General features: G+C 41.4%; 1 protein-coding gene across 2 annotated transcripts in view; it reads left to right on the forward strand.

Annotated features, from left to right (window-relative positions):
• Nucleotides 1–3,347: 3,347 nt before the first annotated feature.
• Nucleotides 3,348–22,794, forward strand: part of lingo3a (leucine rich repeat and Ig domain containing 3a) — a 50,976-nt gene continuing 31,529 nt past the window's right edge. For both annotated transcript variants that reach the window (XM_034216309.1, XM_034216310.1), the window contains exon 1: nt 3,348–3,807. The gene's annotated coding sequence lies outside the window, so the exon portion shown is untranslated. The remainder of the gene's footprint in view (nt 3,808–22,794) is intronic.

Genomic DNA, 22,794 nt, shown 5'->3' on the forward strand with positions numbered 1-22,794 from the left:
CCATTAAAATGCTTTTTGATTCGATTTCTGGCGAGAAGTGTATATTGTACTCTTAGAATCCACGTCCAGTCGATGTGTAGGATCTATAGTTTGATAGATATTACAAAGATGATTTGAGGTCTCGCCAGGATAACGTGTATGCAGCTTCCATGTAAAGTTAGCGTGGGTGAAAACAGTTTTTCCGGTCTCGAAGCTTTCATAATAAAACCGGATAAGTTCCCCTCACTGTCAAATGATTACACAGTGATATCTGCATTACTCATCCACTAAAAAAACATCAGTTTATCCTTGTTAATTACACAATATTGATTGGTTTAAATTGTGTACAATGCTTTTGTGTTTTTAACCTTCGATTCAGAGAACAAATAGTTTTTTCGGAGTTTAGACACTACAGTTTGCGAAGATACTACACTACCCAGAATCCCCAGCTATCGTTTGGGACGACAACATCCGCCTTGCTTTACAAACCCCGTGATTAGTCATCAAGCCCTGTGATTGGATGTTGGAGTGGCAGTGCGACAAGGTTACGCTGGGCGTCAAACAGCTCTATGAAATGGAATGGAACCACGGCAGACATTCCAAAACTGGAATTGGACGGGTCCAGCCCCCCCCCCCCCAGAACTACACATGCTGGCTATTCTTTCACACACACATACGGGTATTGGGCAGAGGGCGACCACCGTACTTCCGGTATCCGCCATTTCACACGAGGTGCAAGCAGAATATCATAGTCTATTGCCTTAATCAATATCTAGTCAACTCTAAAATACCACATATATGCAATGGCATGATAATATTATTGTGACAAGTGGGGTATTCACCTGGTGTTTCCAGAAATTGTGATGAAACATGCACTTGTCAAGGTTCAGAGGCACATTTTGCAAATATGGCAGTATAGCCATCGATCATCTTAAGATAAGATAAGATATACTTTATTGATCCCAAGTTGGGAAATGCTTTTGTTACAGCAGCATACTACTTTGTTCTACAATTCAGAGGTTAACCTGGTATTTTTACTCCACTACATTTATTTTAGTTACTTTGCAGATTCTGATTAATGATGTGAAATATATACAACCCTTAAATCAGACTTAAATTATACATAAGTCAAATTCAGGGAAAGGTGATTGTCAAGTGCCAAAATAAACTATGCAATATATTGGACGTTAAGTACTTTGTCAGACTTCATATTTATCTGTGGATAACCCCAACGTTTTTTTCTTATTCAAAAGAAGACCTTAACTTAAAGTATTCTTTAATGTTTAAATAAAGCCTTATTAGTTTGTCTGTTTCGCACATCCTCCTGTTAATATCTTTGGACATCCTGCACTAAACTGTTTTATTGTAGAGATCACTACAGTATCTTCTTGATATTTTCTATTCTATATTTCTATCATGCCTTCTACTTTCCCCCAATTTGTATGGAGGCTACTCTTAATATTTAAATGTTTTCATCAAATAAAACTTATTCAACAACAAGATTCAATAACGTGCTTTAACCACTAGGCGGTGCGGGTTAAAAAACCAGTGGTGTAGTTAATAAAACATAATAATATCAAACATAATAAGACTATTAACTTTATTGTGAAATTAAAACAGAACGGTAAAGGAAAATACAGTTTCAGTCTCTCGATTTGAAGCTTATGCATTGTACCATGAACCTGTATAGACCTGTAACAGTCAACTGCATGATGAGTTGGAAAGGTAGTTCATTAAATAATATCTTTAAAAACCCTTTCTATCAGCTGTGCACCGTTATGGTGTAAATATAACCTATCTACCAATTGGATCAAATGTAAAGTCAGCCGAATTAGTGTTGATACTGCAAGGAGACGTGTGAAAATAAATGGAAGATGTTGTTTAATTGCTAATATATTTATGATCCACGTCACGTATTCAGTTTTGGCGGCATTTCTTACAGTTTGTCAAAAGGTCTTCTGATCAGGGCTCTATAAATAAATATCTACGGCAGATATGTAATATTTAATGCAGCCGAACCGTGTATTACAATGCCGTTATGTGATGACTTCCAAAGAGAAAAGCAAGAACATTCGGAATAAAGTATTATTTAAAAAAAATGTTTTTCCGATTTCATATCGCATAAACACCATATCCCAACATGCATTGCGGCTAAAACAATCAACGTTTTAGCCTATCAAAACCTCTGAAAAAATAAAGGTGTCTCTCAGAATCGAAAGAGAAAAACCTATGGGAAAAACACAAAAGCATTGTACACAATTTAAACCAATAAATGTCGTATAATTAACAAGGTTTTATTATGAAAACGCCGAGACCGGAAATACTGTTTTCAACCCGTAACTTTACATGGAGGCTGCCGCATACCTCAAATCATCTTCGTAATATCTATCAAACTATAGATCCTACATATCGACTGGACGTGGATTCTAAAAGTACAATATACACTTCTCGCTAGAAATCTAATCAACAAGCGTTTTAATGGCCAAACTATCCTACAATTTATGATTTTACAGAGAGGGTTAACTTATTTGTGAATAAACGACCATCTGTAACGTTAGCGTATTAAGCGCTTGAACAAACAACATATTTGGTCGTAATAAGGGCCTGAACAATCGGCCCATTTGGTCGTATGAGTTGGAGGACTTGGCTTCCCATTACTGCATTCTTGTAAAGGGAGGGGTATGCACTTGGTTGTAATCTGCTACCCTATATCGCTAGATGCTGCCCAATCCGACACACAATCTGTTCAAACATTTCCTAATATCTGTTAGGGTAGGTTTAAACAAACTCAATTCCCGCATCTCAAATTGCTGTACAGGATTACAAACGAACACTGACGGACCAAATAATTCCATCATAAGCATAGGCTATTTCAGTTTAAATGCTAATACAATACCAAATCAAATGGTAGGCATATTTCTAAATGTCTCTGTATTTATTCACATATTTATTTAAGCATACTATTAAATTAACATTGCTTTTCATACAGTGGAGTCCCTGCAGAGTATTGTGAGTAAACCCTCCATCAGAAAGCTAAAGTGAGATTAATTTTTAAATTGAGTTCTCATCTTTCGTTTTCCCCCCACACAATGGCAGCACCAAACAGCCAGAGAGGAGAGAGAGAGAGGAGAGAGAGAGAGAGAGAGAGGGAGAGAGAGAGAGAGAGGAGAGAGAGAGAGAGACAGAGAGATAGCAGAGAGAGAGAGAGAGAGAGAAGAGAGAGAGAGAGAGAGAGAAGAGAGAGAGATGAGAGAGAGAAGAGAGAGAGAGAGAGCAGAGAGAGAGAGAGAGAGAGAGAGAGAGAGAGAGAGAGAGAGAGAGAGAGAGAATGAGCCAGCCGGGTCCTCTTTCAAACACACACACGCTGACACACACGCTGACACACATGCAACGCTCTACGTCCCACACACACGTAAATGCCAGGTCACTCATACACATGCAACCCAATAACGAGAGCACCGTCAGTCCGAGCTGCATGCCGCTGTCGGTGGCAGAGCTAACCGCTTCACCGACACACAGCGCCGGGATCCCGCGGTGAGAGGAGCCGCTGCTGCTGCTGCTGCATTCCTCCCACAAAGAGGAGCGGAGAGGGACCTCATTTGGGGGGCGGTAGATAATTCAACAGCAGTGATGAGAGGAGAGGAAGGTGAGTGAATGCAGTCCAGTACTACAGCTGCTGTTGCTGGAAGAATAAGAAGAGGAGAAAGCTCAGTGTTGGAGGAGCAACATCATCCTGCACTCAGACTCAGACAGAGCAGACGGCCAACAGTGATCTAAGCACCTCCAGGCTTGCAGATGGAAGGAGAGATGTGCAAGATCTAGTCCTGGGTAAGCCAACTTCACACATGCAACCACAACCACATACACACAATCATCTGGTGGTCCACTTGATGTGCTGTCTGGCACTTTTTACCACAGAGAGTTGAGAGACATGGGGTTAATCTCTTGTGTTTTTTTCCCCATGCTGCCACTCTCCTCTCATCCAGATCTCAATGGTCACTTAAACATGATGACCGGCTGAGTGTAAGATTCACCCCCTGATCACTGTGACACTAGTTCACCCCCTCAGCCTCTTCTCACTCTGTCATGGTGCAGTCCAGGCGGATCGATTTGCTCTCTAACTCAAATGGACATTTGGTCTTATTATCTCACGCCGCCCGTGCTTTTCTTTTGTCATCCACATGAGATGTTTCATCCATGCGAGTGCAGCCTCTCTGTGTGCCTGCGTGTGTGTCTTTGGTTGCCAGTTCTCAATTAGGATTTAATGATCAGAGGGGCAGAGAGGAGAAGGCAGCCTTTGATCGATCCCTGCAGTCATCTCAGTGTAAGAGGCTCGGTGCCTGTTATTGCTGTGACACATCTGAGCCTTTGCCTGTGTTTTCTCAGCCCCTCTCCATCTCTGTTAGTGCCTTAACTGTCTCTCTGTTCAGTCCTTTGTGCAGTTCCAGAAATAAACTGTTTCATAAGAAAGGTCTGCAGACAGTTTTTCTTTTATCTCATTCCTCATCTGTCAGTGTGTACCACCGTCCCGGCATTTCTTGCATACATTTGCCTACATACATCGCAAAACATGTCATTAAGTGCACATTTACATTTGGATTTGCATAGAAATATATTTGCATTTGTTGATAGTCACAACTATGAAGTGTTTTTCTTCATGTAGCTTTCGTGGCATTATTAGAAAGTTGACAGCAGGGAAGAGACAGGAATTTAGGGGAGATATTAATGTGGAGTGACATGCATCAAAAGTACTTGGCACGATCCGAACTGCAGAAATTCATGTTGAATGCCTTAAACTCTTTGACTACCAGGGGCTAACAGGGGTCTCTACCCTGATTTTGATGTCTTGATAGAAGGCAGTTCTTGTAGTGTTTCACTTCGTTGGGCACTTACTTTGAATGATGTCACTGCTATCCCTAAATGAGTGCGAAACCAATCACAGTAATGCAAAAACCCACAGATCCACTGAAACGGGCATCTTATAATTTTTCATTGCCAGTACATTTCTGTAATTAAAACCCCAACACTTTATCATCCTCTCTCTGTTCGCTTCTTGTGTGCAGTGAATTAAGCATTACCTGATTTGTTAACCAAACAATTAAACATCTCAGGCATCAATCCTGTGACGTGATTAGGTACACATATGTTGTATGTATGGGGAATTATAGTCTTTGGGCAAATGTTGATCAGTCCTGTTTGCCATGTTCAAGTATGATTTAGCAAATGACTCGAAAAATGATGTGCAATCGCTTTTTATAGCCGCCATTAGTGTGTGAAATAATGGCTTAATGAAAAGCACATTGAAAGTGCTTTCATGTTCAATTACCATTTTTCATTTTTATCTCATCAAGTTAAAACTATACTTGTCACACATGTGTCATTGTCGTCACACGCTGTTGAAAGCCACATTAGCTGCTACTGTCTAAAAATCAACATGAGCAAACCAGCGTTGAAGTGAATGCAATTATACAACAGCACTTAATGGTACCCGAGGTGCCACTTAGCCTCTCTATTTGACAGATTTATGTGTCAGTAATGAAATGTCTGCTGACGGGTCTATGTGGCCCTCAGAGTGCATTGTTGAATCAGACTTGTTAGTCTTGTCCATTACTACTCCTACACTTACCTCCTCATTTTGATGCTTTTTGCCGCACATCAAGCTGTCAGCCGTGCTCAATAGTGATATTATCTCAGCTGAACACTGCCAATGCTCGGCCTCATTGTTTTCAACTCTGGAGTATTTATGAGGGAAGTAAAGCAGAGATGCATCCGCTCTCAGCAAGAGGAGGGTAGTGCTGCTCCTACAGAAGGGAGTATGTGGGCTGAGGAGGAAGGACTAGAAGGAGGAAGAGGAGCGAGCGCCCCTATGAGTGGCTGTCAGATACCTGCAGGCTCGCTGGCATGTCAGCTGTCGTTGTTAAGATGTCCAGCTGGAACGATCAAGAGCCCTGTGTGCTGGCCGTCCTCCAACGCACAGACTACTGTAATGCCTTTATAGATGTTCAGATTAGGCTGTAAGCTATTGCAGAGTTTAGAGAGAATTTGGGCCTTACAAATCTTTTATTTACAAATTTGATTGCGTCTTTTCATATTTGTTGTGATGATAGAAGCTGGCTGACCTGGTTACCTTAGGGCAGATGTCGACTACCATTTTTTTCATACGAGGTAAAACAAGGGTCTTGTTGTTGTCTTGTTTTAATTTCCTGTAATGTGTTATATAGCTTTGTTGTGCATGTAAATGGTCTGCAAATACTAACATCCCAAAGTTCCCTCCAGAGGGGGTTTCTCTCCCACACACACCTTTCCTAAAATCCCTCCATTGGACTCCTTTGTTTACTTCCGCAACATAGTGACATCACTCTGTAACACTTGAGTTCCTATTGGGTAGCGTTCCAACACGTGATAGGCTTAGGGGCGGGACATCTCTAAGCGGTTGACTAATCATAACAGAGCTGACCAGCTAACCAATCAGAGCAGACTGGGCTCTGGTTTCAGACAGAGGGGGAAAAGAGGTGCTGCAGCACAGGCAGTATGATAAGAGCTTTTTGAACATTAAAGCATGTTACAGTAGAGGCACACAATTCAAATATTAACCTGAAAATGAACATAATAGGGCCCCTTTAAGATTGGATCTTCCTGCTATTTTATCCGGTTTTAAGTCAAATGTACTTGTTTGACATACTAAGTCAGCATTGCAACCAGGGCCGTCCCTGGCCAACTTGGGGCCCCAAGCAACATTGTGAGATGAGGCCCCCCCCCAACCGACAGGAGTGACATGTTTTTTTTTGGAAACAAAGTACTTTGCAAATATAATTCCTGTTTATTATTATTATTATTATTATTATTATTATTATTATTATCAACACAGTTACTTTTTTATACAGTGAGGTAAATGGTAAATATGCATGTATGTCGTTCAGTATGCGTTTACAGGTGAATAATACTAGCCTAAAAAAGATTGAAATATAATTAATGCAAATAAACTACTTCTAATAATCATAATCATAATCAATTCAATAATATAAATACTATATTGTTTTATTATAATATAGTTGTAATATAGTCAAGACAAAACATGCTTATGACATGCTCAAAAAATGATATTTCTTAAATCTGTATTCAAATGTAGTTCCCTCTGTCAGCAATGTATCAACAACCACACACACATTTATATCAGTATTCCTCTTTGTTGTGTTTGACATGATGATGACTGTTAGGAGTTAAGGGGAGAGGCTGAGCATCACCATGACATTTGCAAATTGACATAAAAATGAATAAAAGGGGAAAAAAGGCTCCATGTTTTTTAGGCTGTAAACTTGAACTGTTATGTAAGCCAACTAGACAGACAGTTTATCACTCTTCCTCCTGTACATTAGCAGATAAAAGGCCTAAAATACTTGAATGAATGGTAAATAAAGAATGCTGGAATTAACTGCATCTCCATTAGTGCGCGGAGAACTGCGTTGAGAACTGCGTTGAGAACCGCGCTGAGAACTGCGCACAAGCCGATCTCATACGCCGAGGCCCCCTGTGCAATGTGAGGCCCCATGCAGCCTGCATGATCGGCCTGTAGGGAGGGACGGCCCTGATTGCAACATGTGTTTTCTTAGTAATGTAGCCCATTTAAAATGTGGATAAATCCTTATAAGACCACATCCTATTTTCTGTAAAATGTAATGAGTTGAGCAACACCTCAATCAAGTAAGCCCTGGCACTCAGGGTTTTTCACTCCCTTTTAAAAGGCTTAGGTGCATCCCTAGAGCCGAATGAATGTGAAATCAATGTGCAGAGCATCGACTAACTTAATTACTTTTCCCAGATCTAAAGAGTGTCGTCCACAGTGGAATTATTTAGCAAGTTCTCTAAACGGATATGTAATGGTTAAAAATGATGTGAAAATAACCAGAAATAGTTCCAAAAAACAAGCTAGGGGCTTTGAAACTTTTATCCACAAAACAATGGGTGAGTACGTCCTCTTTTTATATACAGTCTATCTATATACAGTCAGGAATTAAAGTAATCATTTTAAATGAATTAAAGTTTTTCATTCATTGTTTGGTCATATCTATCGCACCTGCAACTACAGCCTATCGCCATTGTTGCCGCCGTAGAGAATACAACAGAGTTTTTCCAGATTGTAATTTGAAGCTGAGCTTAATATAATGGTTTTTATTCAAAAGTAGAGCAGTACAATAATGGTGAGCATACTGCAGGTTGTATTGAGGTGCAGTTTCTTTAAAATGACTTTAAAGGAGCTAGAAACAGAGCTTCGTTTTTTTTAACCAACTGGATCAAAGCCCAAGCAATACATCAACTCAGTGCATTAAAGCAGACTAATAAAAGTGCTCTGATGTTGAGGAGTCCATTTATCTTCCACATAATTTGGTTTAGCCTTTTGAAGATTTATACCAGTGTCTTCTTAAAAGATATATTTCGCTATAATTCAAAACTGCTCTATTTTTCGCTAATATGCATGTCTAGTTGCTGAACCTATTTATAGATTGTATGGCAGAGTACACACACTGCCACAGTACTAGAAGATCATCCAGCACAAGCACTCATCCAAGCTCTGACCATTTATGTCGGCTGCCTTACACTTTTTCACCTCTCAATGCTTTCCCCCAGTTCCTTTCTCTACTGTATGTTTCGTAGAAGTCTCTCAGCTAAATTGACTTCAAAAGCCGATGACAGGTCCTTTGCGACTTTATTGTACCGGTTCAGGATGACTAGAGCCGTGGTACAGATGAGAAACAGCGAAAAGTCTGAGAAGTCTTTGCTCTTTGGATGCTACATATTTTATGTTTCCTGAGGTCTCTGGAAGGTAGAGTCTGTGATGAGATGTCCGTATTACGTAAGTACTAAAAGTGAGGCTAAGGAGTCTCAATAGGCAATGCTTACTCACTCAAGAAGGAGTTACGAGACTACTCTTCATCTTTTGCTTTCTAAACTAAGTCATTCTGTTTGCCCAATGCTCCTCTGGAAGTGCGAGGCAACACTGAAAATCCTTGTTATGTACATTTACACTCAAAGATCAACACCATATAAGAGACCTTTTATTTTTAAGTCTGGAAACAGAGAGCAAAGCGTCTCAAGCACTGGGATGAAGAGCTGGGTATTTATGTAGTTTATATACTTGTCTCTCCCTACGGCTCATTTCATTTTATGTATTTCTATTGCTGCTGGCAGCTTGAAGTGATGCAACCGTCCCTCCATAAAACAATATTCTCCGGTATGGATCGACCGCATGAGAGTGCTGCAGAAAATGGAGTTCAAGGCACCTCATCAGAAAAGTACCATCTTTACCAGACCCGGGAAACGTACCGCTTTGAATTGTTTGTGCTGACAGAAGAAGTCGATTTACTTATTTTGACAGAAGTGGGCTGGAGCTTCTCATAAATAATCTACTTCAATCAACATTAACACTGCAAGACAGCAGAAATATCCAACTTCTACTGTTCCTCTGGGGGGTTCACATCAGACTCACAACTCTACTATTGGATGTTACTCTGTTATTGTTACACTCACAACTGTCCTGCGTAAAATAACAGAAGGTAGGAACTATCTAAGCTGTGAGAAGGGGCATATAAATACAGATTATACTTAAAGGTACATTAAGTAGAATTGGCCAAACAGACTCACTCTTGATTAGATTTTTCTGCTTGGCGTTTCACAAGCTTCACTGTTTTTGCATTTTTCCAGGGCTTAGTCCGCCATTTCGTATTGGATGCATTTCTACAATCAGGCACCTGGTTGCTATGTTTTTATAATAGCAGTATCCCAGAAATCTCCCAAATACAGCAAGAAAAATCAGGCAGAGGGTTTCATGGTCTCTGAAAATCCAGATGTTTGCACCTTCTTTTTTGGTGGGTTAAGTTAAGCCTGTATTTCATCAATAACTGTCAGAGTATTAATAGTTACATTTCCATGTTTCAAAAAGGATATCAATTGCTTATAAAAGCTTATATCTCAAGGAGCTTTCAATCACTAGATACTGATTCGATTTTTTACAAACCAAGTGGTAGATAACAGCTAACTGCTCTGTTATGGACCACATATGCAGCAGCTGAACCCGGCAGACGTGGCTTTCTGCATTTTGAACCACTGAAGAGCCAGCTGTGTCCTACGGGTTGACTCAAGTTACAAACATATTCTATTGAGCTCTTTAATCAGCTGTCTTTAATTAGGTAATTATGAAAAAGATTAAATTAACACGTGCCATGCGGTGTGTTTTTGTTGTAAGACTGAATCAAAGGTCTGAGCTACGACACATACATTCACACTTCTTCATTTCCTTTTGCCTCAAGCCTGAAACGACAAATGACTCTGTGGCATTTAGACCAAAAACATCCTGAAATGTAATTAAGTTCAGATGCCTGCAGCTGCTCACACACACACATGCACACACGCATCACGTCACCAGCTTCTCCTAATTGATTTTGAAGTGCTTGACGATCAAAGCTAGCTCTTTTTTGTTTTCGTCGTGATGACCCATCAGTCCTGAACCTACTAATGACTCAGACTCTAACGAGAACTTTTCATGTTGTGGTCAGATGCACTTAACACTGTGGGTATTAGGCGCATTATCAATTGATTATTCTTCAAATGGGTCCTTTCCCAAGAGTGAACAGCAAGTTCGACAATCAATGCTTTCAAAATGTGTATGTGTTTTTGCTTATGTTCCTCCCTCACTCCTGATTAAGAATGTGGCTTTTGAACCTTATGAACCCATTTGTATATCCCAGTGAGCCATCAGTTTAAGCAAAGATTACAGTTCTCTTTTTTTATATTTCATATCAGCCATAACCCCCGATGCTCCCCAGTCTCTCTACTCTGTGAATCACACTGTTTGAGCTAAAGCTGTCTTTTATCTCCTTTTCAGCCACTGAACATAGATCAGATAATCATTGATCAAATCGCTTTCCTGAAGTGGAGATCAGAGAACTGAGCGATGAGAGTGAACTGCTCAGTGAGGCTGCTGACTCGCTTTGACTTCACTTGATTTTACCTTCCTTTTCATCGGTTTAAAGTTTTTTTTTTTACTTTTGCAAGGTTGCATTAATGGTGCAAACTTTCAAACTTCACATTTTTCCAGCAGCACAATAGATCACCACTGTGTTGTTGGCTGATGGGTGATGCAAATCTACTTCCCCCTTGCATGTGTGTCTCCATTTGGCTGGTAAATGGTGCTAATTTGTACCCTGGTTGCATGTGTAAGATCAAAATCAGTGACCTATTCCAAATTGAAATGAGTAATTCATGATTTTAAAAAAAATGTTTCACAGGGTTCCTTGAATAAGAGGAATAACACCAGTCTCCATTGCAAATATTCAGATACAGTAGCTGGTTAGCTTGGCCTAGCTTAGCACAATGCCTGAAAACGGGAAACCGGGAACAATAGCTTGTCTGGCTCCTTCCCAAAGTAACAAAATCCACCTACCAGCACCTCAGAAACTCACTTATTAACACATTATATATTTGTTTAATATGTGCAAAAAACACAGTGTGAAAGGACAATTAGCTGTTTTATGGGGGTTTATGTGACAGGCTATTACTTGTATTAGTCACACATGTTCAGGCTGCTGTTGCAAGTATTTTGGTGGAACAAATTCTCTTCTGGTGGAACATACAGTATAGCTACCAAACTACCGCTTAATGCATGCAAGAGATAATTAGCATCGTCCTTTGAGATTTTGAGCACCAGAGGGATTACAAAGTCTTAATAATGCGGATGGTTCACCGACCCAAGGTCAGAAATGTCCTGTTGCACTTTAGTGTTCATTGTGTTCATTAGTGCTTTTGAGCTTGTAGCTGGAAGGCGTTTAGACCATCTGCCAGCTGACAGAAACACATTTCTTCATTATGGAGATGTGTTGATATTGAACCAAGTGACCTTTTACTTTGACGAGAAACTGAAGTGTTCTCATTAATCTGGATATATTGCGAAAATGTTTAACTTGACATCATTGGATTCTGATTACATTTGAAGTTGATGGCTGTAATAATTTTACATACAGAGCGTGCATTATCAATACCAGTCCAGTTAGTATCCAGTGTTTGAATCATATCATGAAAAGCTAATAAAGGGCATCTTATAGCATATTTTTTGATAGATATCTAAAAAATAATTACCCCTTTTAGTGTGCAGACTTTGTTGTAAAAAGTGAGTCTCTTCATGAAGCCCCAGAGAGACAGTACATATTTTAAGGCAAAAGCTTTTTTCCAGACTCGTCTTTGAAAAGGAAGTCAAAGCGTGAAAAAAATCTCTACATTGCTTTCTTTCTGCATCATTTGAAATGATAAATCTGCAGCTGTATGTGTCCATGTACAACGGTGACAGATGGGTGTGATGAGTAGGTGCTTCGCAGACTGTGCTTCCTCTTCCTCCCTTGCCTTCTTCCTCTCATCTTCCTCTCATTCTTCAGGAACATACGGATTTGGTTTGCCTGTCAGAGGTGCTTGATCAAAGTAAGTCTGTGAGGATCTTTTCTATGATCATCTGACACCCAGCTGTGGTCAGTTTCTCTACTGTTGTTTATTGGGACCTTGTAGATATTCTGCTTGTGAGTTGTCTTTAGTCCATTAATATCTGTGGAGGCGGGTTGCGTGCTGTTTCTGAGAAGTAAAGGGTTATGCTTGTCAGACTAAATCACAATCTGTGGATTTGTGTGTCTATGAATATCTCACATGCATGTGCATGTACCAAAACATGTCTGTGTCTATTCAGTCCCCCCCCCGTCACATTCCCTCAGTTTGACAGGTGTACTTGTATCTGTGCTGTTTGCCACACTTTGAGGTGAAGAGCACAAGATGCTCCTGCACATCAGGGTTATGAATTTATCATGGGGAGCCGGCAGAGACGCAGCGAGACAGTGTTGCATGGGGCTGAGGTTCCTCTCTTCTTCACTAGCCTTCATTGGTTTGTGATGAATTATTCATCTTTTTTCTTAGAAAAACATTAATCGTCCTGTCTGCATGACAGTCGGCCTGTGTGACAGCTCGCTGCCATAGCCTGCATTAGATCTTTCAAAGACATCCCTGCCTGCTTTCCTTCCCGTCTGTCCCCTATACACCATGTACACTCGCAGCTTTCTTTCAAATCATTTTCTTTTTACCCTCCCACTGCGTCTCGCTTTGTCTCATCAGTACCACTTTCAATAGATTTCTCAAAGTCGGGAAGACTGCTTTTACATGTCAGAGTAAACTGTTTCAAAAGAGGCTGTGAATAATTTCCACATCAGGATGTAGCTCTGAGGTTGTGTCTGTTTGCAGGGTCGAGTCTTATTCTATGTTTTTGGTGCGGTGCAGTGTGTGTTTCTTACTCTATCCAGCATTCCGTTTCATCCCAGTGCATCCGATGCTTAGTTCCTGTGTGATGTCGAAGCAGATCTATGTTTAATGTGCAGGCAGGGCCCAATTACTCTGAGCCCATAGCTGTACCTAGAGACTTCAAAGAGGTCCCTCTGCATGCTAGATAACCACGATGGCGTGGCACAGCGATCCCCTTTAAGGACACTGATTGCTCATCCTCTACTCTGGTATTTTTGACGTTTGTTGTCTGCTTTGGGGTAAATTTCCCACTGAAGCGTCATTTGAGGCTCATGTCTGGGTTCCTCTTTTATTTAGAAAATGTGAGTCTCTGTGAAGAGCACATCAACAGCCGTGCTCTTTGGTGCCGCTTCATCTCTCTCTTCCTCCTGGAAGCTTTTAAGGAAAACAACCGAGATCTCTTTCCTCCCTCCGTTTAACCTCAATCTGCTCTTCCTCCACCTTCCTTCTGTCTCCCCTCACTCATCCTTCGTCACTGGAGTTGACAACGTGTGTCATTTGACGAGGTTTACTTTTATCTCCTTTCATAACCTCATCTGAGAGTTTGTATGTACGTACATTTTTGCATTTAGCATAATTTATGTGTGCATATTTATTTGTCCGAGTCGTTGCAGGGACAGCAGCGAGTTGATGGAATCTCTCTTGAGTTAAGGGAGTGCAGCTGTCAACTACCGATCCCATGACACCCCACACACACACACACACACACACACACACACACACACACACACACACACACACACACACACACACACACACACACACACACACACACACACACACACACACACACACACACACACACACACACACACACGGTTACAGTCTGTGTTTCTCTGAAGTGCCTCGCTTTTGACAAATCCATTTCACAGTCGCTCCTCCTTTCATGGCTCTGTCAGGATGTATAATCCCTCAACACCTTCCCTAAAACATCGCACATCTCTGCTTTCTGTTTTCATCAGTCATTCTTCAAAACATGTAAATTGTTCTGTTCTTCTTCTGTTTCTATTTCCAGTTTAATTTAGCGTCCTTGTCAGTGGCGGCCGGCCCATAGGGGCGCTAGTGGCGCAACCCCACCTCTTCTCACATTCAAAAAAATATATTTAAAAAAATATTAAATTAAAAAAAATATATTAAAAAAATATATATAAAAAAATATATATATTTTATATTTTTATTTTTAATGAACAAGGTAAATATCATACAATTGGTATCAGTAAAATGTATAATCTACAATAAAATCTCGTTTAAAATTGTGTTACGATGTCTAAAGTTACTGATAAGTCACATGTTTCCTGCCTGGCCTTGCCCATGGCATTAGTTTATCATTACCGGGCGGAGCCCCCGAGACAAACAGCAGCAACCAGCACGTTGCAAAAGTCTCAATAGTAAACTGTGCCGCCGAAACATAATTTCAGCCAATCAGCGCCGTCAAATATTTTGGTCACGAGGGCGCTCACGTTGGCGCCCACGTTGCTTACGTGACGTGAGTTGTTTTTTAGACTCGTGAGTGACCAAGGTGACGCAGTATTTAGAATGGTGTGCAGGTGGAGTCGCCGGACCTCGGTCCGCACCCAATTCCGTGCAAGAGCTACTCTCCAATCCTTTCCAAAGGAGAAGTTTGGGAGATAAATTGATACTTAAAGACCTTGGACCGGACCAACCCGATTTGTATATATCACAGCAAGCTCGTGAAAAAGACAAAACGTATCAACGAGGCTAGCTGGATGCAAACGATGCAAATAGGTAAATGCTATCTTTTGTTTCCCATGCTTGCTCTTCAAACAGATACGATCTGTTCAGAAACTAGACAAAAGTTAAACAAGTACAAACCACAGACTGTCTGTGTCATGGAGAATACAGTCGCTGGTTATTTATGTCTGTATAGGCCGTTGTTGTGAGTGTGGACGGTCGGAACATATATAACGTTAGCTTAGCCAAGCTCCATTCAGAAAACAAGCATTCTAAAAGGTTTTTCGCCTGCCGTCTGTCTGCAGACTTTTCAAAGCATTAATTCATGGTTTTTACTAACCGGTATCAGTATGTTGTTACGTCGGCATCATTTAGAAACGTGTATTGCAATTTAATCACGGTAAAATATGTTCATTTTGTTGTAGTTGTAGCTCCCGAGCCAGCGCGTCTTGTTTGAATGATGCGAGTAAACACAGCTGGCAGCCGCGGTGAAACTCGAGCGACTAGAGCGATGCGATAGGAGCGTTTAGAGCGAAGCGAATATTCGCATCGCGTCCGGTCTGAACGCAGCATTAAAGCGAGCTCCGCGCTGCACTGGAAACGCGCCATTACATCACCAGAAGTCCTAATTTAAGGGGTCATTTCTCCCAAAAAAAAAATGTTTACTCACTATATCAAAAGCCCCACCAAAAATATTTTCCACCAGCCGCCACTGGTCCTTGTATCTCATAAATGTTTAAAGGCATTCCCGTTCTCTTTCTTCCTATTTTTCCCTTTTTGTTTTTCATGGTCAACACCTTCATGCATGCTGCTTTCTCTTCCACTGCTTCCTTTCTTCAAACACTTGACTTCCTGCTTTCTTTCAACTAGAAGCTCCTGGTTGCATTAGCTAATCTCTCAGAATACATGGCACAGATACAAGATCTACTACCTCTTCTACTTCTGCTCATTGCTATAAAACAGAGCTCATGATTGTGGCTCCCAAGACGCAGCTCCAGAAGGTTGGAGACCTGCTTCTCTCCATTGACGGCTGCTCTATCTCCCCGTCCACTGAAGTCCGCAACCTGGGAGTCATCCTGGACACCACCCTCTCTTTCCAGGCGCATGTCAAATCTGTCACCAAATCCGCCTTCTACGACCTAAAAAACATTGCCAGAATCTGGCCTTCTCTCTCTGACTCTGTGGCAGAAACCCTGGTACACGCCTTCATTACATCTCGTCTGGACTATTGCAATGGAGTCCTGTCCGGGGTTCCCAGCAAAACCCTGGAAAGGCTCCAATACGTCCAGAACTCTGCAGGCTTCTCACCCACACCAAGCCATGGCACCATATCACCCCCACCCTCATCCACCTACATTGGCTGCCGGTCAAGTCCCGGATTCAATACAAAACACTCATCCTCACGTACATGTCCCTCCATACCCTCGCCCCCCAGTACTTATCGGACCTCCTCCATCCCTACACCCCTTCTCGGAGTCTGCGGTCCTCAGACACGGGCCTGCTCTCCATCCCCCGCTCTCGCCTCCGAACTGTTGGTGACAGGGCATTCAGTGTTGCGGCCCCCACCCTCTGGAATGCACTTCCTGCCGAGATCGGTAATGCTGCCTCCCTGGATAATTATCACTAAAAACACACCTGTTCACCCTGGCCTTTCGGGCCCTAGCCCTTTTCTGGTCCCCTGGCTTCCTTTAGTTATTTCTTTGGTTTGCCCGTTGATTGTCTGTTTGTTTTGTTTGTCCACCATGTACAGCGACCTTGGGTCCCTTGAAAGGCGCTATATAAATATCATTTATTATTATTATTATAAACATCCATCCCCTCATTATTCAACCGGCACAAATAAAGAAAATACGTTGTGATTTAAAATGAATGCCTTGGTCATATCCGTGAAAACACAGCACTGCATGTAATATTGATGTTTGAAGATGAATCAACAATTAGCTGCTGAGAGTCTCTCTGTGTCTGATTGATTGATTGATTGATTGAAAAGTTTATTAACAGCTTGTATATTGGGTACAGTACAGTACAGCTCAAAACATACAATTGTTAAGGGGATGCAGACCAGAGAAAGACTTTCGTCTTGTTTACATCAGGGTCCCCCATTTCCAATTCATCATGTCATTTAAGACATATAAGACATATTTGACATACAGATGGCTTATTTACAATTTTCATTTTAGATTTCGTTCTAATACATCCTAACCGGACATTTAAGACATACCAAGTCTACAGATATCAGAGATAGGGACTCGAGTCTGTGACTCGGACTCGAGTCGCACTTAAGTCGCACACACAGAGACTTCAGACTTGACTTGGACTCCTGCTCAAAAGACTTCGGACTCGACTTGGACTCGTGTTTTGGGACTCGTGAACAATCATTGTGTTTTCTATTTTTGGCGTATTAAAGGTGGGGTAGGTAAGTTTGAGAAACCGGCTCGAGATCGCTAGAATTTGAAAATACACAACCGGAGAAAATCTGCCACTTCCTCACAGAGCCCCTCCTCCAACACACACGAACGCGCACATGACCAATGAGGGCACGAGATAAGTTTGTGCCCCGATGGGAGGCTGACAGGCAGGTAGGCCATCCAGTTACTTTAGCCGGGCCGGCTATCGGGATGTTAAGAGCATTCCATGGAATATAACAAAAAGTGTATCTCGAGCCGGTTTCTCAAACTTACCTACCCCACCTTTAACATTAACATTATGGTAACACCATGGCGACCGGCGGCACACCTGCAGCTGTACCGCTTGTAATTAGGTTCAACTATAAAAACTTCGAACAAAACGCCGGCGGCACCAACAAAAGGAGCGCACACTGCAAAGTCTGCAATATTAAAATCAAGGATGCTGGTGCAACAACGTCAAATGTCATCAGGCACTTGAAAACTCACCCGGAGAGGTCGGTCACATTAACGCATATGGACGGTTAGCAAACATGTTTAGCTCAGCATCAGCTATGTAATGTTAACTTAGCTTGCTACTAGCTTTGTAACTGAATATTTGAAAAGATGAGTGAATGTTTGCTTGTCACACTTGTTTGCGTTGAGTGGCGTTGACATCCAACTCTTGACATGACATAAAAAAGGTCGGTAACGTTAATCATTACGTTCCGCAGCCACCATCTACTGGCTAACGTTAAACGTAGAAAAATACATAGTTACATACATACATACATCTGTCGGTTTATAGGCGGGTTACAGGTTTATTGTTGACCACGTAACGTTAATGTTACAGGTTTATCAGGTTACTGGGTTTGAGTGAGAGGATAGAGGAATATGTTTATTTATAGTAGACTTAAAAGATGTCATTAGAGACCCAGTGTAATTAAAAAAATACGGTTGCAGAGGTCACATTTTAACATTTTTGTCCACTGGCCAAATGGCTAGCCTAGTGAATGTTGAAATGTTACCAGCCACTCAATAGATTGCCATTGTTATTTTTGGCTGGTGCGTGCAACATACAGTACCAGCCACTTGCATGATTTACCAGCATTTGGCTGGTAAATAGTGTTAATGGTAGATATCTCTTTTGGAACAGGTCATGTTTTAATATCACCAGTTCAGTATATTTCAGATAATATTGCAGCAATAGTTTTTTAGTTGCAAATGGCACAGAACAAATGTTTACTTTTAAGTACTTTTAACACAGTTTCCCTGCGGGGGATTAATAAAGTATTTGTGATACTGATTTCTGATTCTGAAGGGTTTTGCTTATAAGTTGTTTGCATTTAGCTAAAGTGTGATGTTTTTCCTCATATTGCATTGCAATAGCCTGTTTAAAGTGATCATATAACATACAACTAATCAGTACTGATACTGTATGCTAATAGATATAGGAGTGATAATAATACAGTAAATGCTTTGAATTTCTTAGATATAGCTGTGCAGTATTCTTAACAGACTGGATAGCAGCAGACAATAGAAGGCTTATTACAACCAGAAGAGACATGAGACTTTTATTTTTTAGAGACTTGAGACTTGACTTGGACTCGTGACCAAAGACTTGAGACTTGATCAAGTCTCACCCCACAAAGACTTGAGACTTGACTTGGACTCGTAACCAAAGACTTGAGACTTGACTTGGACTTGCAAAAAAAGACTTGTGAACATCTCTGACAGATATACAGTTAGTAACAGAGTCTAAAATGCGAGTATATACATAGATGGGGGGGGGGGGGAAGCTGTCCATTGAACGACAGGTTGAGATTTGTACCATTACCGGGGCCAGTTTTGCAATGCTCTCCCCCGAAGGTGCTCTTTAAGAGAGGTTTTGAAGGTAAGTATAGTTTTACTTTCCTTTACAGTTGTGGGAAGAGCGTTCCACCTTGATGTGGCATAATTGCGAAACGTGTATTCCCCCTTTTTTGTGCCAAATCTGGGTTTCACATGATTTGTGGAGCTCCCTCTGGTGTTATGATCATGGTATTCCTTGACCTTTGGGAAGAATTTTGACATGTACATGGGTACCATAGAGGTGTAGTGGATCTTGTAGACCAGGCCCATTGCAAGTAGCTGTACTCTGTCGTCTACTCTAAGCCATCCTAGGTTGTCAAAGTGGGCAGAGGTGAGGTGGGTTCTAGATGAAAGGTCAAGCAGTAGTCTGACCAGTTTATTTTGCGATGTTTTATTTTTAGCGCCTTGGAGGTGCTATGGTACCATGACGTGCAAGCATAGTCATAGTACCCTTGAATGAGTGCTCCTGCCAGAGTTTTCAGGGTGTTTTTGTCGTCCGCGAACAGGAACAAGTTGCAGTCACATGCTGATGACATGTCATTTACATAAATTAGGAACAGTAACGGACCTAATATGCTTCCTTGTGGAACACCACAGCTCACTGGGAGGGGGGGGGACAGAGTACCGTTTACCTCCACCATCTGTTTTCTCCCCTCCAGGTAGGATTGCATCCAGCTCACCGATAGTTTATCAAAACCAATTGCTTTTAGCTTGTCAATCAGAATGGGGTGATTGACAGTGTCGAAAGCCTTTTTCTCTGTACCGTGAGAGCAGATTCAGTGCCAGCGCTGTGGCTGGAGAACCTATAATTGCTTCAGAATACTTCCTGTAATTAACAACTCTCGGATAATTATGCCACAACCCCAGTCATCACTGTTCGCACATTATTAGGCTCAGTGTGGAGGGATGAAAACGGGAACACCAGGGCTGCATGATGTGGAAAAAAATAACTGTGTGTGCTTATGTTGACTAATATTGCAAATGCGATAGACGAGGGATTATCATTTTTGAAACATCATTGACATTAACATTTAAACATATTAAAGACATATAATGCTAGGTTCAAATTATTTTATTTTGTGTCTCTACTGTGACACGTTTACATGCTTTTAATGTTCAAAACGGTTTTTTCTCATACTGTCTGTGCTCTGAAACCAGAGCCCAGGCTGCTCTGATTGGTTAGCTGGCCAGCTCTGTTGTGATTAGTCAACAGCTTAGAAATGTCCTGCCCCTTGTCCTGCCTATGTACAATGTGTTGGAGCGCTAGCTAATAGAAGTAAACAAAGGAGTCCAATGGAGGCATGGCAATTTTTGCCTTTGCAGACCACAAAAACCTATATAACAAACAAAATATTGCACTTACTGCGATTTTGATATTGTACTAGTCCATGTTGCGATTCTGATCAAATGTAGGTTCATTGTGCAGCCCTAAAGCACAAGCACAAACATGCGGGCAGTGCACACACTTTACTGTATTGTAACAGTAGCAGAATATTTCCCGCTCTTTTCATTGGTGTGAAGGCTGTAAAAAAGCAACAGTGCACTTGTTCCTCATGAACATGGTCCCATTTTAGCCCCGTCTGTTTTTCGACAGGGAGTTGTCCCAAATGTAGAGTTTGCTGTCTTTGCTGCAGCGACATTAAGAAGAGACAGGAAGTGGACAGGGCAGTGTGGCAGTTCCCGATGGCAACAGGACTAGAGGGTGGGACAGTGAAATAGGCCAAACAAACAAGCTCAGCCGGAATATGAACAAGAGACCATAACATAGAGCGGGATGGCCCAGGTCATTTCATCAGCCTGTCATTATTCTGTAATCCCATACCGACTGCATGTGGATAGTGATTGGTCAGGGACACTTGTGGATATTGCTTTTTCCACCTGGATGCAGAAGAATACAAATTTGATCACAGATGTGCCCTATTTAATCAGAAACTGGTGTTATAGTGCAAGATTGCTTTTGTCAAGAAAGAAGAATCCAATTTAAAGTTTGTAGGTATTTTAGGAAACATACATTTAGAACAAAGCTGCAAGTATTTAGATTTGTCTCCTGCTCTTTCCTGAACAGTCTGTCTATATTTGATTTGATTTTGTTATCTTTGATTCATGTTGTTTCTATTCATTACAAAAATGCAAAAAGATAGGTGATGGGTAGCCTATGTGTTCTTCTGGTTGTGTGGGCGTTGTTGCAAGATGTTAATTGGATTGAACAAAATATCTATGAAAGAGCAACACATTTCAGCCTACGATGACATGGGCTTTCTGAATTGTATGGCCTTTTTGAGGAGCGAGAAAGGGAACAAATATCGAAAGAAACTCTTATTTTCTTTATTGTTTTTGCCAATCAAATCGGGATGTTCAAAGAATCTTTAACAATGGACAGTGGAACCAGGACTAAATAAAAACTATCCAACTGGAAAATGAAAATTGTGCAGCGTTCACTTTTCCTCAGTTCCCAACCATTTCAGACCAGATGCAGAGGAGATTTAATGAGACGTTCAACATGAAGTGACGTGATACAAACTAACTACACAGCACTACGGTTCCTTGCTTTCCAGTGGGAATGATGACCCCATGATGCTCAGAGTCAGTGAAGACAGATACAAATGAGAGGGTCAGATGCCAGCTAGCATCATGTTACAGCTAGAAAGGCAAAGAATAAGCCAGCTTCAAAGCTCTGTTTACGATAATGCCTTATTTCACATAAGCTATTTCAACCTCAATACTAACACAACATATTATTAGCATGTCCACAAGGAGCTGACAAAGCACATGTTGCAGTGAGCTCTAACTGTATGTTTATGTCAGTTAAAGGAATGCTCCACTCATTAGATAATTAATCAAAACTTCAGTATTTAGTGAAACATTATGTTTAAACCATACCCTGAAGAAATCAGCGATATTCCCCGGTAAATAATGATTTTATAGCTCTTTTTGATCAAAACCTGTATATTCCGTCAGGCCGCTGCCATTTTGGCCATTTTCAGTAGTCACGTGATGGTCGTGACATCATCCATGCGTTCACTTTGTAAACACACGAAAACATGGCGGAGTATTTGAGTTTGGACTCGTCAGCCGAGGAAGAAGTTTTGAGCAATATGAAGAGATTGGATGGGGGAATTCAGCCATACAGGTTCGAGCCAAGTAGTCAGAACCGTCAGGAATCCAGGGACAGTGACGATGAGGATGAACAGCACGGTGATCTTGCTGGAGACGATCCCTTTACTCGTGCAATTGATTTCGGGAGGCGAGTAGGAAGACCTGTACATGAATGGTGTACCTAGAACCACGATTTTATGGGACCGGAAAAACTGGGGGGAAATACCCACTAGCCGGTACTACGCTATATGGAAAGGCCACCAAAAACTGGCCTGGCCTGGACGATAAAGGACGTTTAAACGGGGCTACCCGCTGCAATGGAAATGCGCTATAACATACCTTATTCTTACTCCGAGCACTACTTCTGGTCCTCCGTCGCTTCACACTTGCAGAGGGCGATTTCTCAACTGGCCGAACTGGTGTCCTGGTCGGTGATGACACCAGAAAGACCGATGGTACTGCATCT

Source organism: Gymnodraco acuticeps, unplaced genomic scaffold, assembly GCF_902827175.1.
Source record: "Gymnodraco acuticeps unplaced genomic scaffold, fGymAcu1.1, whole genome shotgun sequence".
NCBI classification, from domain to species: Eukaryota; Metazoa; Chordata; class Actinopteri; order Perciformes; family Bathydraconidae; genus Gymnodraco; species Gymnodraco acuticeps.